Genomic DNA, 15,141 nt, shown 5'->3' on the forward strand with positions numbered 1-15,141 from the left:
CACACACAGGCAAGGTACTCTTTGTTTGTATGTAGACGTCGTATGTTAATGAACCTATGCATATTCATGTAACCTCAATAAAAGGACAGTGTATGGGAGAACGGACGAGAGCTACTGGGGTCAAGCGAAGGAACGGTGCCTGTCCGGTTCTCTCCCGTGCACGAGTACCATGAAGAAGTTTGCCTACTTGTGTCTTGCTTGCAGTGTAATTATATTGTCTTCAACGTTCCAGCGGATGGGTTCAAGCTACAAACCTAACATTAATTGGTCCTTCGATGCCGGAGCCCTGGAATCGCATTCACCGAGGGGGGGGAGGCACGCTGAAAGACTGACGTCAGCCAGGAAGTTCCTGTGGATTCGCTGTCTGTCTTTCTCCTCGATGAATGGCGATCGGCGGGATTCAGGCTGATATTACACGCTAAGCAACGCCAAGTAAGTTTAAAGAGGCCGACTCTATAACCGTGTCGTTGTGCAGTCTCCGCCATTTTGTGAGGCGTTGAGAAGTTCGCTGCTTTGTGGAGCGATAACTGGGTTAGTGTCCCGAAAAAGAAGTTTTGGTTAAATCGCCCAAGGGTCCCAAGCGTCCGGTGAGTGTCCGGTTTTGAAATCGCCCTGGGTGTGTGTCCCGAGCGTCCCTTCATTGGGTTTTGTCGCGCGAGTGGGTGAGCGTCCCACAACTGGGTCAGGGTCCCGAGCGGTCCGGTGTGAGTCCGGAGTAGGCCTATTTTGTGTTGTTGTCATTGTTGTCGTTGTCGTCGTTTTTGTTGTTGTTGTTGTGTGAGTGTGTGCGGAGCAGAACACGTGGTCTGTAACACCGACTGTTGTTGTTATCATGGGTTTCTAAGCAACCAAGAGCGAGTTAGAGGGAGAAAGACGTTTGTGCTGGACTTTGCTCCTGGCAGCACAAAGTATTTATGTATAAAAGAGAGAGAGCGAAGGCTCCACAGCTGCGTGGGTGCACGCGAATGCGGTCGCGCGGGTTTCACGCGGACCTGAGCCGTGCGGTTAATCGCAGGCTTATAAATGGAAGAGATTCAAATGTTAGAAGTTTTCAGAAAACACACCAGCCTTGAAGAGTGTGTGGAAAAGGCCAGCCCACATCAGCAGCTGTGCTCTGGTGGGTGGTTTTCCCCCCACCCCTTCCTGACACAAAATGTTAACAGCCTGTGTGCCAAACCATTGAGGTGGATAGTTGTTAAAAGTAACCTACATTAAGCTTGTGGTTGCTTAAATTCAGTACAATGACATGTGAGGTGAAGTGTTATAGGTAAATATTTAAACTAATGAAGTGCATAGAGGCACTTGACCTGTGTGGAAGACTTTCGTCTTATTATGAACCATTGTTGAGATATACAGCACACCTGTGAAAACAACTAATATGCTGAACCCTGTATGAAACATCTAAAAGTACATGATGGAGAAGCTGAGTTGAATATGTAAGTGTAAGACTTTGCCACTGTGGGCAGAGCATGCAACTACTGTGTGATGTCGCGTTGCAGTTTTGTTTTTGTTTTTTGAGCTGATGAGCAAGCTACACATTATCAGATCAAGAGCTGTCTGAGAACTACTCAAAGAGAGGGAAACAGAGCTATGAGTGTGCAGCGTTTCCATGAGCAGTTTTTCTGCACCTTGACTCGTGTGTGTGTGTAGCATCAGCATCATGTTTTTGTTTATTTGTTTTGTTGGATTAAAAATAATTAAATAAACTGGTGATCATGCTTATGGATCACCATGGCACATATCTCCAGCCATATGGTTTATTTATGCAGATGAAAAAGTGAGTGTGAATGTGTCTGACATCACAGTGTTTTTGTGCGCTGTGTAAAAGTAATTGCCTTTGATTGTGAGTGAGAGCGGTGATTCTGCAGGTCACCAGCTATTGTAACGAAAAAAAAGGAAAAAAAAGAGTGAAAAAGAAAAATCATAGGAAAAAGGTTTTGTGTTGATCAGCCAAAAACAACTACAATTTCATTTTCTGCTTTTAAGAAAAGACTGTTCACAAAAACACACACAGAGAGAGATGTGTGTTGATTAAGCAGTGATGATAATAATGAAATGTCTTAGTTTGTCACTTTCAGGTGAAAAGCAGACCTGAATCAATTTTCCACATGCAGCGGTCGGAAGAAAGTTATAGTTTAACATCATTGGAAACATGCAGGCCAAGTTTCTGGCTGACTTATTTACAGTGCCATGTGTTTCTCAACCTCACAAGCGAGCTCACTCCTCCCTGAAGATAAGGAATGCAGCTCCATGATAAAGAGACAGCAGCAAGTCCTGAGCACAAAAAGTCCCAGCAAAGCAGCAGCAATGTGGATAAACAGCAGCAGAAGAAGAAAGCAAACCCATCTTCCTGTCTGATTGGTTGAATTTCACGGAGGGGCGAGCAAGGTGGCAGCATGTTGAAATGCTCAAAAAGGACTGAGTGACTCGGGCAAGCCACATGCGGCTAGCGACATGAAAGAAATGGACCCTTCATGATGCGTTCAACGTGCCAGCGCTGTGGTGGGAAAGGCTCCATCATAAACACGCCCTGCGCCGAGGTTCAGGCCAAGAAGAAGAAGACGATGACTTCCAAGCCCAAGAAGGTCGGCCTCAGCGTGGGCGAGCTGATTGTGAAAGCCGTGGCCGCTTCCAAGGAGCGCAACGGCCTGTCTGTGGCCGCTCTCAAGAAGGCTCTGGCTGCCGGAGGCTACGATGTGGACAAGAACAAGGCCCGTGTCAAGACCGCCATCAAGAGCCTGGTGGCGAAGGGCACTCTGGTGCAGACCAAGGGCACCAGGACCTCCGGATCCTTCAAGATGAACAAGGCTACTGAGAGCAAAGCCAAGAAGCCCGCCGCAGCCAAAGCCAAGAAACCGGCAGCAGCTGCTAAGAAGTCGCCCAAGAAGGCAGCAGCAGCACTTCAGCTACTAGACAGGACAAAGCTGAAGGAGAACTGCCGGGACTGTTGAAGAGGGAGAGGACAAAAGAGTGAGAGGACAACAGAGTGAGAAGACTAGGTGAGAACACATAGGAATTATTTTTAATGTGGGAAATCAAAATTTGGGTTAGCAAACCTGGGGAAAAGAAAACTGACTGCTTAAGTTGGAAAATTGAGACGGAGTCTGAAACATTGCGAAAATAGAAACATATACAAAATCACACACACACAAGCAGAACATGCATTAACCCTACTAACAATTCCAAACACAAAATGACTCATGAAGACTCATAGCACATTAGTTAAGAAATGATTAAATAATAGCAGAGAAATGTGTAGGAAAGGCAGCTTTAAGAACATGCTCTGCTGGAGATGCAGCTCCACAGACATGCATTAGACCTGCCTAATAACACAAACCCATGCAATGAAAATTAGCTTGTTATCTTTCATCAGTGTTACAATAGTGTCAATTTAGCAGACACTTGTTATCAAATACTGAATTTATCCTAAAGAAAAAAATTGACTCTACAAGTTGCAGGACAACAATTTAACTTTTGTGGGAAAAAAAAAAAAATCCTGGTTTGATAAATCAGTGATCAGACAATAAATTTAGTGTTAAAATGGTAAATTGGGAGAAGCTTCCTGCTTGATTGAGGCAGCATAAGTAATTTACTGTATGAGGGAAATTGTCTTTTGTGATACTATTTTGAACATGCTTTTCTGTCGTCCTGTCAACTTAGTGGGTTAATAGCTGATATGCAAATTAGTTGATCGGTTTTAGATTAATGAAAGGTGATTGAATTCTAGCACGAGTGAATGAGATGTGTTGGAGTTTGTTGTGTGTTGAGTAGAGACTCTAAAACACTGAGTTTCCTGCTTTGATGTGCGAGTGAATCCTGTATTTAGATACACAACTCTGAATACGTCAGAACAGACTGTTTTGTGAAGTGCATGACAGCATGTCACATGTTTTATGATGAAGGGAAAAAGGAAAAATTGAATAAAATAGATCTGTGGCTTAAATGAGTGAAGAGCACAGACCGGGTGATTAAACTCATAGCTAATATGACATTAGGGTTATGTTGTGTGTTGTGCAGCTGATGGTTGATTTGGAGTGAATCTAGCTGATGATTTTTCTTTTGTTGTGAAGTTGAGCCTGCCGATTAGTATGATGGTATGATAAACCATGCTAATGGTATGATTTACCCTCCTGAGATGAGGAGCTTGTGTCATGACTTAACAAGGCCTTTTTATTTTGATACTTTCACAGTGCACTGAGAGTTTGGTTTGATAATCTCTGTTATTTTTTATTTTTCATTTTTGAACAAGCACTGATTTTTGCTTGTGAATTTCTTTTCTTTGAGCAGATCTGCAAGTCGGGAATTAAAAGCGTTACACGTCGTCAAGAAAATTGTTGCAAGTGAGTTTCTCCACATTTAAAATGGGTTCAGGAGAAAGCCACTTATTTGGGACAATTAGGAAATGAGAGTCCCCCCCAAAAAGGATTCAACGAGGAAATCCAGTCTAAATTATTTTTCTTTTTGAAATAACGTCGTTTTGCTGAGCGTGGAAACGAATGCGATGATAATTTCCACAATTAGCAAAAGAAGGAACCACTGAGTGAATGAGTAAGAATTTTAAAATATTTGACTGACTGACTGAACATGATTGTGTGAAGCTAACCCCCACCTGACAAAGGTGCAGATGAACCCATGTGTTTCCTTTTACAGGAGCAGAAAGATGACAGCAACACTCGAGGTTGCATGATGATTTAACCTTTTAAATGCCATTTTCTGTGTCTGTGCATTTATCAGGTGTGTTATTCATAGGCTTGAGTTGCTTACAGAGATATCTGTGACAAAGTATGCATACGCCTGCGCAAGCGCTAATATTTGCATTTTCTTTTCTTACAGCATGCCAGTTCTTCATGTGAATTGATGATGCGATTTATACCAGGACGACTGGTTGATGTTTTTTCCTACTACAGGATTTCTGGGTTTATGTGTGAGGAAAACTGTGTTTACAGGTTATGAGTGGTGATGCTGTTGCATTGTGTTGATGGGAAAATGTGAAGGTTACTTTGATAATGTGAATAACCTGTGTGAAATTTCCTGTGTTGAGAACTGGTGTTACTTCTTTCCACAGCTAGGGTTGATTTTATGGTGTTTTTATGGCACCTCTGGAACCTGTTGACCTGTGTCTGACCTCTGTCTGACTACAGTCAATGTGTATTGCTAATGTTAATTTCTTTGAGAATGCTGTGGAAGATTCAGCTGAAACGGACAAGTGACATGAGTAAAACAAATAAGAGATACAGTGTTTCTGGGATAGTTTGATATGGGCTCATTAGCTGGCCACTTTTGAGCCCATAGTAATATATAAGTGGAGTGTCTTTGCTTAAGAGCAGTCACCGATTACATTAATGTTGCCTGAGTACATGGGATGATCCATGTCTGAGGCGACTTATGAAAATAATTGTAGTTTACTGATTTGAGAAAACCTGCACATGACACTTGTCTTGCTGATGTTGAATGCTTCTTGTCCTTATGATACAATTGTTTACAGGTATGAAGTTTGATTTTACTTCCAGATTTTGTTTTCCAGGCCATGATGGTGTGTATGCAGGCTCCTGGGAGAGCCAGGTGTTAAGCAAACTTAATATGCAAAGCACACTAACATTTTCATTGCAGGATTATGGGTCCAGGGTGGTGCTGCTCCAGGGGAGGAGATGCCCTGATGTTGCCTGGGATATGATCTAGCTAATCTTTTTCTTTAAGACTGGAATCCAGGTTTGGTGTGTTGACGCATGGGTGTGTCCATGCGTCAAGAGGAGGGGTCCAAGGATTAACATTAAACAATGTTTTTTATTATTGTTGCAGTGATTTGTGTGATTAGCCGTTTTATTTACAAATATTAAACCTATGCAAGTGGTGCACCCATGTTCAGATGAGGCTTTGATGGCCTATAAGTGAAGTTCACTGAACTAAAGAATGTGGTTTGATGATTGTTGACATACTCTCCAAATAGTTTGTCTTCCTAGCAAGGAAATACAGGTGCAGCAGTAATCTCCTGAGAAATCTTCAGAGGCCCAGTGAGAAGCGCATAGCTGACAGGACCAGGCAGTGGTTGAGGTCAAAGATCAAGCTGATTGGGGCCCATCATGAAATCAGACCTTGGAGCCACAGCAAGGACCATGAAACTGCCTGCAAAATAGAGGAGAGGATCGTCCACAAGATGGGAGAGAGGCTTCAGGAGGATCAGAGATCATCTTCAGCACAGCAGACATCACACAGAGAGCTGTGCTACTGAGCTTCCAGGAAATCAAGAGGAGACTTCCCACAGCAAGATTTTAAATACAATGAAAGATTCAATATTGACGCTGAGGAAGACGACTAAGGTGTACGACGTGCTCTGCCTTAAACCTTCAGCAGCGTTGGAACATGAAAACTCGTGGGATGAGGGGAGCGTGCCAAGCTCCATCGACAGCGCAGAAGGAGTTCGAGGATGACATCATGATTCTGTGAAAGCACAGGAACCAGAAGCTATGGTGGTGATGACAGCAGTTTCCTATGAACATCACCTAATGCTGTGCCACTATACTGTGCATACGATGACACTCTGAAGGCTGCTGGGATCATAACAGCAGTAAGATGACGGAACCCAGCACCCTTTCCACAGGGAGCTTTTTCTGCAGAGCGTGGACAATTAAGGAGTCATAAATATCCCCCTCACAAGACGAAGGTCTGAAGTCAGGTGATGGGGGCTGGTAAGAGGCCATAAAACTAGAGTGCTGAGAGGTCTGCAGCTTGGAAATAGCTGAGACCCATGTTGACGAACCACAAAACCAACTAGTATGTTTGAATGTCTATTCTACATACATTTGGACTCTGGTCCTATGGACAGTGATGGAAACAACTGGAAGAGACATTCATGACGCCCTGCAGAGCTTAAACCACTCTGCAGAAAGACATGTGATGTGCACACCCGGAGGAAGCATCACCAAGTTGAGATGTTTTTCAAAATGTTACTTTTTTAGTTTCACTATTAAATTAACAATTTCTTTGGTTGCTCGTAGGATGCAGTTTGCCATGAGATGAGCTCAATGAATGGGGTAACTGCTAATACATTTATTAAACTGTGTACCTTTCAGTAATTTAGGGTGATTTGACATATGCTGAGTATAAAAAGGTTTGCATTGAAACTGTCAGACATGACGTATTCATACCTGGGAACTTTTCAGGCATAAAGGTCAAAAAGGGGGGAAATGTTAGATTTGTATTGTTGATTGTCATTTATGCTTAGAAATATTTACTTATATATGCTTAGAGTTTTGTAATTAGTTGTAGATTGGTAGAGGTTTTGATCCTTGATAGTCTGCAAACTTTGTGTGTATTAGACAGCACTTTGGGAGCATGAGAGGTCATACCGTGTCTTATTATTTTATGGTAGGATTAACGTAGTTGCGTCTGTTCTAGTCTAAGTGCTCTTTGTTTAGATGAACTGCAGGACTTCCTCACCGTGTTATCTAGGATGAACCATCTAGGGGGAGGGGGAGGCTACCCTCTTCCTGACCAAGGATGTTTGACCCTTTGATCAGCAGTCCACACACACACACACACACACACACACACACACACACACACACACACACACACACACACACACACACACAGAGGCAAGGTACTCTTTGTTTGTATGTAGACGTCGTATGTTAATGAACCTATGCATATTCATGTAACCTCAATAAAAGGACAGTGTATGGGAGAACGGACGAGAGCTACTGGGGTCAAGCGAAGGAACGGTGCCTGTCCGGTTCTCTCCCGTGCACGAGTACCATGAAGAAGTTTGCCTACTTGTGTCTTGCTTGCAGTGTAATTATATTGTCTTCAACGTTCCAGCGGATGGGTTCAAGCTACAAACCTAACAGCTGTAAACTTTAAAGGTTATGATAGATTTGTAGTTCTGGGGAAAAAAGACCAATTTTCCATCTAAAAGTCATACTTTGGCTGACACACAAAATATTATAATGTAGGGATTTGGTTGACAAAATTAGAACAACACACTGTTGGCACGATTAACAACAACACAGGAATATGTTTTGTTTGTTTATTTCTTTATTTTCAATAATGTTCTCCTTCCTCATACTTTTGATGATACTAACATTTACAGACCTTACTCTCTGCTTCAATATCTAGGAAAATGTAATATTTTTATTCATGGTTGTAGGTTGTTAGACAAGGTGTAGTTGAATAGTCCTCTTTCCACTGTGATATACTTATGGGAATGTGCCATGATTTTGCAAAGGCACGTGTTGCTCTTTTATGTTTCTAGGACTCTGTTTTTTTTTTAACTTCTGCTTTTATATACTAACTGTACTCTAACACAGGTGGCTTATGCATTTGATTATGTATGCATAGCAGAATATACAGCTAAAGCTTTTGTGAAATAAAAGGTTCAGTGCTTCCTGTCTCTCCAGAGCTGGAGAAACTCTGCGATAACATACTCAGAAAAAAAATTTTTGACACTTTTTTTCTGTCCGACACTTTCACACTCTCTTTATCTCGCCCCTTCTCTATTTCATTTTGCCTGCAGACAGATTTTTTTCTATATGTGGATATTTGAAGAAATACAGTATGTAAATATTCTCTTTTTCAAAGAATAGATGGGTTTGGGAAGTGCTGGGGGATTACTCAATGGCTGAAGCTTTGATAACGAATTGTATTAATATTGAATAATCAATATTAATAGTATTTTTTTATTCCCTCTTTCCTATGTAATAAGGACAGTCGAGCTGATATAAGAAGGTTTTTTTAGGCAGTGAGATGCCCTTGAAGTCTGTTTTGAAATTCCAGTTGTCTCCGTTGCTCTTAGCCTGACAATTTATTATTGATTTTTTACAGAAATGATTACACATGCTATTGGTTTCGTGTATTATAAAGTATAGAATATGTTCCAAGTATTGCTCTCACTTGTCGAGGTCACTAAAGCATGTCCGGTTTCAGATTTTAAGACATAGTGCTGTTCAGAAACCTGAAATCTTCTTAATTTTCTTTAAGTCAGTTTTGTTTGGGCAAACTAGAAGAGTAACGTGGTTTTCTCCCTATGATTGTTTGGTTCCTTCTGTGCGCTACAGCTCCCCAGTTTTATTATTAAGATGCTAACAGATAAGTGCATTTATTTTGGATTTAGAAATTGCTAATTCCTCCCTATAGACAGCTAAAGATGAAATAACAACTCTCTCTCGCTCTCTCTATTTCTGTTTGTGTGTGTGTGCAATTTTTAAAAACCTGGTAAGTAAAAGCATACTGCCTTTTGAAGCCAGTGCAGATTAACTTGAAACCAGCACACAGCGGAAATAGATTCTCAAAGAACTTGGAAATTGGTCTTAGACAGTAATGTTAGATTTACCTCACCCTGTGCAGTGCTATTTACTATTTCCACAGCCTGTGACATTACGTATTTAATCTTCACTGTGTGAAATGTTTCACCTCAAAACTTAAACTTCTCTGGCAGGATCTCTGCAGTTTTTTCTCTCTTTAAATTCATTACTCTCTAAAGTATAATATAAGTCTGAACAATAAAAAGGCTCATGGCTACTGGCAAGTCTACAATATTATAGCAGTTTACATAATTGGCCTGGTGGAGAATTGCTCTTTTTTAGTGCAACATCACACTCTGATGCTGATTTAACTTGTCCTGACATTTGAAACCAAACTGTTCTGGGTGAAAGACAAATCAATTTGACATAAAACAACAAATGTCTAAACCAAAGTGATAGAAATACAACACTTGGCAGCTTCTATTGATATAAAATTGCTTTTTCTAATGTTCTGAATTGCTGCTGTGCACCTGCAGTGTCTGCATATCCACTAAACAGCAGAACTCCACTTGTATCTCACCTACACTGTTTCCATTAGCCAAAAACAAACAGTATGAAAGCTTCTGTCATGCAGGCTGAAGAGGCAAGGAAGTGCATTCTTTGTGTTCTTCTCCTCTCACCTGCTGTCACTGCTTCCGAAATCCCTTCACACATCTTCGTCTTTCTCAAAGTGTCCAGCATTGCTTCAATGCCCAGTGTCCCACTGGAAGAGTTAAAAGGATCACATACTGGATTTAAAACTGAGGTTTAAACAAAGACATATGATTCTTTTGATATACCTTTTTCTTAATATCCTTGTGTTAGTTCCAGATTTAATAGCTTTATTAAAATGTCAACTTGTTATGTGCAATAGATATGGCAGAGTTTACTTAAAGAATGAGCTAAATGTCTTGACTAGAATAATGACAGAGTTTTGAAATTAATGTTTGAGGTATAAAAATGGTTAAAAGCTTAAGATCTCTCGACCTTTACTTCTTTAAGCATGCACCCCGGTTAAGCTACATGCTTCACCATGAAGAACTAAGTTAATTCACTTGACAATGACATACTGTGACTCTATGGATGCATACTGAGTGCGGATTTGAAGTTGAACATTGTTTTTAGACAGAAAGCTTCACAGTGGACGACACAAATCAAGCGTGAATTCAGGAACACTGATAAAAGCAACATCGCATTAAGGTTTACAACTCACTCTTGACAACATTCATCTGAAAGCCAAAAGCAGCTGCAGTCACAGAAGTATCTAGTGAGTGATTTGGTTTGTTGAAACGTGGCAGCCGCACAAAGCTTTCTGTGAGCTCAGCTCTCCCACAGCAAAATACTTCACGGCAAATCAGGCAAAGAGCTTGGAAATTACTAATTGCCTCTTGATCAGTGGGTATTTTGATTCTGTGCCTTCATTTGGCTTCACAAGTCTCATGTTCTTCGAGTACCAGATACATTGTACCCTCACCTCTCTATGAGCTTGACATGCAGGAGACAATATTGGTGTAACTCAGTATGTAATAACTGGTAGGAGTCACATTTATGAATGATTGCATGGTTGAAGTGGACACATGGTTGATATGAAGGTGTGAATGTTTATTTCCTCAATAACTGGCATAAATCTCTCAGAGGACATGCCATCCATCCCTCCATGCATTCATCCATTTTCTTGAACATTTATCCGGTTAAGGGTTGTGGGGACAGTGGAGCATATCTGAGCACTAATGGTGAATTTAGTGAATTTACCATTACACCTGTTTAGCTAAAAACATTAACTTTCGTCTTGTGTATAATTGATGAAAGGTGAAAGCTACCCATCATTTTCTTTTTTAGTCATTGTTAAAAGACAACCGGCAGACTTGGACACAGCCACAGCTACTACAAGCTAACTTTGTTTTTAGCCTGTATGCTAACTGCCATACTCAAGGACAAGGATGAGCTCATCATGGAGTTTTCATCTATAGCCACTGTGGATTCTTTATGTGTCTCCTGCTGTGGCAACATCAGTAGGTGCACCTCCACTCAATGCTCATTTCCGACTTAAAGGTGTAGCACCCAAACTTTGGAACAGCCTTCTTCAGGTCAGCTGAATCTGTGATTCGATTTAAAGACTATTGAAAATTTGTTTTTATACTACTTCTAGAAGTAGTATTTTTTTTTAAACCTATTCACTCCAGTGGAAAATCTTTGGAAAACTGGTTTTTCTGGCCTCTAGTTTGGATATTTGTTTCAGTTTCTTTAGCTGGGTTTTCCCCTGTTTTGCTTTCTTACTTTCTCCACAAATATTTAAGAAATCCAGTAGTAACTTTGCATGTGTACTTGTTTTTTGAACAGGATAAGAACGCTTTCATGCACATATTAATAATGAGGACCCTTGTCCTGTTGGAACACCCAGTTGTGTCTATATTTCAACTGTCTAGCTGTTGGCTTAAGGTAAAGTTGAAGAATTTGGAGGAATCCCTCCTTACTCCATCCACTTTGCACAATATACAAAGTACCAGTGGCAGCAAAACAGAGAGGCATGTGACCACCGCACTTCACATATGGTATATTGGTCATAGGTCTTAAGGCCTCACCTTTACCTTTTGTCTGGCCAAATAGCTCAATGTCTCACCTGACCATCAAACTTTTCTCCAGAAGGCATTTGGTTAGTTCGAGTGGACACCTGCAAAAGTTCAGGTGACTATGAAGATGTCAGTTTTGGAGCAGTGTAGGCTAGTGTGCAATATGTGCACATGCAGTTAACTGGTGATTTTAAATTGCCCATAGGTGTGGATATCCATGTGAATGGTTATCTGTCTCCCTGTGTTAGCCCAGCAACAGACTGGATACATGTGCAGGGTTTACCCCGCCTCTCATCATATGACAGCTTATATAGGCTCCAGTCTCCTGCAACCCTGAACTAGAAAGGCACAATAGAAAAGGATGTACGGATTTTTTATGTTTTCATTTTTAAATTTCTCATCTGGTACTTATAGAATTTATGTATTCAATGAATACATTATATTAATGCCAGTGAAGTAGTTTTGCATTTGATAGAGAGATCAAAAAGTATAAAGAGTGCGTGTGCGTATCCTTACCGTGAGTTGACTTGTTCAGGGAAAAACCTAGGTAAACTGCCATATCACCAATTAAGTCTACACTGAGTCTCCGTCCCTGAACATACAGGCAGTAATAAAATACATTAAGCACATCCTGTCTGGGATGAGAGTATTAGTGTCCCCACCCAGCTCAGTGACATTTACATTAGCATAGTTACAAGGGCTTGGTTCCATGAAGCAGACCCTGCACTGAGGAGATAAGGATTGTACAGAAAGCACACAGTAAAGGTCTGCTCAGTCCTCTTGCCACACGTTTCCCCCTTCTGCCATATTTCCACCTTCTCCTATCCCGCTGACTCTGAAACATCCAGCTGGCCCAGAGAGAGAAGGTATTAAAAATATCTTTGCAATTACAAGCAGCATATAACATGCACACAGGAGTACTTGTGCATACACAGACACATTTTTTTTTATTTGTGTCTTCATACACACACACTCTCCCAAACTCATTACTCCCCATAATGACTTAGAATCAAGTGGAGGAAAGGGGCTGCCAGAATCTTGGTTTTAAAAGGGCTTATTACTGTGTTTGATAGCCTTTTGGGGGGGGCATATTTTCTCAGAGATGCTGTGGCATCATATCTTCATTAGGTTATCAATTACAAGACAATGCCCAGAGAATTTTGTTAATTGTTTTGCTAATCACAAGTCTTTTTTTTCCTCTTAGCTTCCATGTAAGTTTTCTTCATCTTCTTCTTTTTGGGGGGATTAGTTTGGACCCTTTCACAACTGTCATAGGATGACAGTGTATGATTAAAAATATATATGATACCTTGTCTTATATGCCATTAACATTATAGGGTGACCATACAAAACCTCTAATGCGGCCGGACTAAATAGAAAATTCTGTGCACGCTTCTTTACACTTAGCATTCTAAAGTGATTTTAATGAGCTAGATTCAGACTATATGTATAGTTTACTGCAACTTTGAAGGAATTTCTTCATTGATCACGTTTTACATAAGCCCATTTCTCATTATCCCCTACTGCCTGTTTTGGTTTTATTGTGAGGTCTGTGTAGTTTATTTGGCTTCCACCCAGTTTTTGTGTTTATTCAGAATACAGACAAATCCTGCTGTGGTCAGATAGGGGTGTTAAGGGATTGTCTGTGCCCTGAAGTGTGCTTAATCTGTGTGTGTTACATTGTAAATTGTGCTCCTGTCAAATGTGCAAATGTCTCCCTCCCTCTCTCTGTCTTGCTCTCTCTTGCTTTCTCGCCCCTCTCTCTCCTTCAGTGTAAATCTCCCAGATGAGTCCCATCTTCCCTTACTGCTACAATAACAATGTTAAAACAAGCTGGAGCAAATTAAAGACTTTATACTGAAGGTTTAACAATGGCAAAATTGAGCCCTTTGGCAAGCACATCTTTTTCAGGTTCACCGACGTTCTCTGTTGTCTTTGGTTGTGGTGTTTTCCTGTGCTTGTCCAAATGGTCTTATATAATTGATAAAATAATTGATCTTATTTTGGAGTACATCTATAGTGAAATGCATCTGGCTTATACTTTTACTCAGAAGTTGCTTTTATGCTCTCCATGTGATTAAATTCAATTTAGTTCAGTTCAATTCAGTTTTATTTATATTGAGCCAAATCACAACAACAGTTGCCTCAAGGTGCTTTATATTGTAATATAAAGACCCTACAAAATACAAAGAAAACAGGCAAAATCTCAACAATCAGATGACCCCACATGAGGAAGTGCTTTGACGACAGTGGGAAGGAAAAATGTCCAACAGAAAGCCTCCAGCACAACCAGGATCAGGGAGGGTCGGCCATTATGGGCTCAAAATGTGGTCATAAATATTTTGTACTTGTAAAAAAGATTTGTATGTGTAAAAAAGATTTGTATGTGTAAAAAAGATTTGTGTGTGTGTAAAAAAGATTTGTGTGTGGACTTAGAAAAAAAACCCCTGCAAGTTACAAGTACGGATTTTGACCCTATTTTTCTTCCTTTCATCTGATTGGTCAATGTCATGTCAATCACAAATGTAACAATCCAATCAGAGAACAGGTGGGTTTGGCTGTCGGAGGGGCGCTTTTTTGAACTGCAGGTCCTTGAAGGGTGATACAGTTTGAAGCTGGAGGATCGCTATATAAATATCCGATAGCAGCTAGGTCCCCTAACTTTAAGTAGCTGTTTAAAGGAAAAAGTTGTGGTATATCAGTGGTTAGAAATACCATTATTACTTTAGGATTAGTTTAACACAAAGTCAGGGCTGACCCAGGACCATTGCTGTGAGTCACAGTGCGCAGCATAAAAGTCCTTTGACATTGGACGCAGGATGTGCTGCTAATGCTAACTGCTAACTAAAAGCAAAGGATCCAGAATTTGTTACGCTGGCTGCTGAGCTCTGTGGGTTTTTGCAGCAGCTCTACCTGTACTAGATGCACCTGCTCCTTGTCTTTTCTATCTCTGACTTTATGTCCTCTACAAGAGTTTGTTTTTTTTGCTGGTTCTTCAAATGTTCAATAAAAACATGTATGCTAATTCATAACGAAGAAAGCTTTGTAATGAAGACTGTCATTTCCAAAACACTGCCCCCACCCCGCAGTCCGCAGCGCTGTTGAAAAGGCTGTGGAAGTCCCTGTATTAAACACGTAGACCTGTGACACAAAAATCACCAAACTCGGACGACCACAGACTCTTTTCCTTCGTGGTGATGAAGGAAAACGCTAGGTTGGCATGTAAAAGGGCATTTATTCCCTTCAAAGACCTGCAGTTCAAAAAAGCGCCCCTCGACAGCCAAACCCATCTG

General features: G+C 40.8%; 1 pseudogene across 1 annotated transcript; it reads left to right on the forward strand.

The window, feature by feature from the left end:
- Positions 1 to 1,189: 1,189 nt before the first annotated feature.
- Positions 1,190 to 5,574, forward strand: LOC146655257 (histone H1 pseudogene; annotated as a pseudogene). Its single transcript, XR_014914265.1, has 2 exons — positions 1,190 to 4,734; positions 4,834 to 5,574. The product of XR_014914265.1 is annotated as a histone H1 pseudogene (transcript).
- The last annotated feature ends 9,567 nt before the right edge of the window (positions 5,575 to 15,141 follow it).

Source organism: Rhamphochromis longiceps, linkage group LG13 (genome assembly GCF_057381845.1).
Source record: "Rhamphochromis longiceps isolate RC_006_pf linkage group LG13, R_longiceps_female_GT1.1, whole genome shotgun sequence".
Taxonomy (NCBI): Eukaryota; Metazoa; Chordata; class Actinopteri; order Cichliformes; family Cichlidae; genus Rhamphochromis; species Rhamphochromis longiceps.